Source organism: Miscanthus floridulus, chromosome 5 (genome assembly GCF_019320115.1).
Source record: "Miscanthus floridulus cultivar M001 chromosome 5, ASM1932011v1, whole genome shotgun sequence".
NCBI lineage: Eukaryota > Viridiplantae > Streptophyta > Magnoliopsida > Poales > Poaceae > Miscanthus > Miscanthus floridulus.
In genome coordinates, this window is record NC_089584.1 from 68,118,054 (window position 1) to 68,122,473 (window position 4,420).

Here is a 4,420-nt window from a genome sequence, read left to right on the forward strand (position 1 = left end):
CCCCCATCTAATCTCAACCGTCCACTGTGAGATCAACGACCCATATCGGCCGATACCCCTTCGTTTTTTGTTTTCGTTAAAGAGACCCTCGGCTTTTGAGTATTTGAACCCGCAATACTCCAACAGTTTTAAAAACCCGATTTCTATTTAATTTAATTCAAAAATCATGATCCAGTGATAATTACAAAATTTGCCACTACACTCTTTAGGCCATAACTTCTATGTTTTAGCTCCGTTTTGATCCATTCAAGTTGCGATAGATTCATAACAATTTAACCGATGTGTTTGTAACAGTGTTTACCATGTCACTAGATCTAGAATTTTGTGGTTTAACACCTAACTTGAATAATGAATATGCAACATGATTTATAAATAAAATAAGAGTAGATATATCTTGGTTTTCCAAATCAAATATAATTTGACTTAGCTCAATTTAGATATTCATATGGAATATTTGTACATGCTTTTATATAGTTAAAATAAATGAAGCTTAAAAGGTAAATCTTTCGGTCGTTTCTCTTCCAAAATAGCTCTGATTAGCGTGCTTTTTGTGTCTGTGTGTTCATAGCAATGCGTAGATTAGTTTTCAAACCTTTTTGTTAATTGGTGTATTGTTCTAATTTAGTCACATTTGTATGTTATGTATGTTTGTTTGGATGCTTGTGTGGTGCTTTATGATCTTGTCCAGTCAGTGAGCTTTACGTGTTGATCAAGAAGTAATTCTTTGAAGATTTGAACCAGTAGAAGATCTGAGCTCAAGGCAAGTATAGCATGGGATCTTCCTTGTTACCTATTCACTTTAATGTCATAATAATCATATTGCATGTGTCTTCCTTATTGCCATTTAGGATGATCCTAGCTTTTGTATCTTATACCTTGACACCTTGGGTTATTTGCATTGGGTAGTATTATGCTAGTGCTTGAATTAAATAACCATGATCTGTAACTCGACTAATGGTATAGGCAATAAATGTTAAAATATGCTTTTAGTAACTTGGCTTAAGAGGGCTAGAGCATTGGGTTTTTATGGTGCTCTAGTTTCTCTCCCTAAGGACTTATCTGTAAGTGATAATTCGAGACTTATAGTACAACCATGATAGCTATGGCTCTGGCTCTGGCTCTGGCTTTAGCTAAGTAAACTGAGCTTTTCTAGCTCATTAGTGGTTACCGAAAGGTGCAAGAGAGGCATAGGTTGCAAAATGGCTTTTTGTCTCTTAGGGTGTGTATAGCCTGCATGGAATGTGCCACTTTAACAGGGGCTCCATTCGCCTAGCTGCTAAAACCTAGCCGCCTACACTAGTTAGACAAACCTTTGAAAGACTTCATAGTGAACCCTGTCGACCTTCCTTGGTAGTGGGTTAAGAGGCTCACAACCTCGGACGAAGGGGTAAATCATGGCTCATGATGAAAGTGCACAACCTCTGCAGAGTGTAAAACTATTATAATAGCCATGCTCATGGTCATGAGTTACCTTGGAACACTTATGAAATAGATGATCACTATTAACTACTTGTTTATGCTATTCATTATTCATGTATACCTGATCATGTGTTTTCATAGGCTTATGCTAAACTTGATGCTACTCAATTGTTAAAAGATGACTCATTAAAAGCTAATGTAGTTAAACCAATGTCAACCTTTTGAGCCTCATGAACCCCATGTTATTTTTGTTGAGTATGACATGTACTCACGCTTGCTTTACTTTTCTATACTTTGGATAAAAATCCCAGATGGGTACCAGATTGCTAAAGTTTGAAGAAGTTAGGCTTGTGATCAACCAGTCAATTGTCCCTATGCAGTGGAGTCTTCACCTGAAGATCAAAGTCTCTTTCCACTGTCTTCTGTCTAAGGTTGTATTCCTGATACTGTATATATTATATAATTAAGTATTGTATATTGATACTACCCTTATTTGTGGCCATATGTGTGATTTGACTTCCTGGATTCACATACGATGAGTATCTGGTTTTGTCCTTAAAACCGGGTGCTACAAAGTGGTTTCAAAGCAATGCTGACTATAGGACGCAAGCCTAGTTTGAAATTGGCTGTATTAAGGTTTAGGAATTGCTATAACATCCTTGTTCTGTAAACCTTGAAATTTTCTCTCTACTTTATTCCTACCCTTGATGTTCATCTCCTCCTTGATGCTTGTTTTAAGCCTTTGTTCTCATCTACACTCCTTGATTTGATATGCTTTTAGAACCCTTTCTCACCACCTTCTTTTGTAATCTAAAGATGAGTCTTAGGATTGTTACACCTAGTTTAAAGAGAACGATAGTAATCGCAAGTTGAGTCAGTGATTGAATTGTGCACCTTTATTGCTTTGTTGAATTATCATTATGATCATGATTGTTTTGGATCTTTGTATTGAGTGTAATGGTCTTGTGGGGTTTGTCCACAATTTCATTTAGTTTATAGGCCTAAGGCATAAGGATTAATGGATAAATAGACGGGTTTTCGTTTTTGCCTATTCTTTCTATCTTGTCTTTCAGAGCAACCTGTCTTTATCGGCTTACATATCTTCTGTTGGATGACCAAAAATTATGAGGAAATTCAGGGCAATAGCAGACTTCAATATCTTTCAGATACCGCAAGAACTGCCCTCATAGCTGTTATGGTTTGGGAGTTACGAAAATAACAAAATGATACAAGTGTGCTGTCAGCAACCTAGAACAGTCTCTGTTGCACACTATTTTCGACCAACTTATATTTAGAATCTAGAAAATTATTCTATAAGAAAGTTGTGGAGGATTTGATAAGTTTTCCAATGGTATAAGTTATAACTTTATTGGATTAACAGAATGAGAGTTACAACAGTTTTACTGTGCTGTTGTTCTTCTGCTCGCGAGGAATTTCAGATTTCTTGTTCTTACCCATACACAAGACTATCATTGGGATGTTAGAATGTTTTGATACTAATTAGCTCATTTAGAAGAAGGTGCAAGCTGCCCTTTTTGTATCCCCTAGTTGATCTTTTCTTAAGGGGGTAGCCAAGGTGAAGAATTTGCAAGATGAAGTTTCATACGTTCTAGTTCTTCATTTGGAAGCATCGATTATCTCTATGGTGGGGTCTTTTCTTGTCTTTCTTGCTATGAAGCCTATCTTGTCGTCGCATGAAGCTACATTTAAGAATGCTATGAATGACTGAATCCTAATGCATACATGTTGAAAATAGATGGTTGCTATCAGGAGAAGTGCTTCACAAGGTGCTAGAAGGAATGTTCCCACTTCTAATTCACCGCCATCAAATCCCCCATCTATAGAGCAAGCTTTGATGACATAGACTCAGCTATTATAGACTATTGCTCAAAGTGTGCTGAACAGCCTGCATCAAGCACCACCTATTGACAAGCATGGTGAATTTATGAAGGGACACCCACCGACATTCTCTCATACAAGCGACCCACTAGAAGCTGATGTCTGGGTTAGAGCTATGGAGCGACAACTAGACATAGCTTAGTGTGATGACCATGAGAAGGTGCTTTTTGCATCCAACCAACTCTAGGGTGCAACACAGGACTAGTAGGAGTCTTACCAGTATGCATGTCCCAACAATGCTGAACAGATCACTTAGAAGGAATTCAGGGAGAGCTTCAGGTCCTATCATATTCCATTAGGTGTGGTAGAACTTCAGCAAGATGAGTTCCTCAACTTGAAGCAAGGCTCCATGTCAGTGCGTGAGTATCATGATAGGTTCACTTAGTTGTCACGCTATGCTCCAAGAGAGGTGGATAGTGATGCTAAGAAACATAGATGCTTTTTGAAAGGACTAAATGATAGTTTGCAACTACAGTCAATGACCGTTGTGTGTGCCGACTATCAGACGTTGGTGGATAGAGCAATTGTAATTGAAAACAAGCATCGAGAGATGGAAGAGAAGAAGATAAAGCATGACCTTTAACGCCAGTTAAGAAACACTTGTCTCTGTTTTACTACACAACTAGAATATTAGTCACACCCTGTCGACAGAATATCATCGGCAGTCCTCCGAGGGGTATCCCACGAAGGTAGATTGATCGGTAGAGGAGCGTGAGATCAAGAACTAGAAGGCAACAGAGACACACGAGTTAGATAGGTTCAGGCCATCAGTATGACGTAATACCTTACTCCTGTGGTCTGTTGGTTTGTATTAGCTATCGTCTGATATGCCATGATTTTAGAGGGGGTCCCTGTCCGCCTTATATAGTCCGGGAGGCAGGGTTACAAGTCGGTTAGATCTGAGAGATAACCAGAAAGTAATAATTGATTACAGGAATCTTGAGATCATACATATCCTACAGATCTCGTAGTATCTTCAGGATATCTTCCCAATGTCTTGCGGAAGGCGCCGAGCAGAGTCGTGCCCCACAAGGCTTCTTCTTGTGGGCTGGGCCACCCCTGGGGGCGCAACCCATGTGGTCGGCCGTGGGTATCCGGGGTC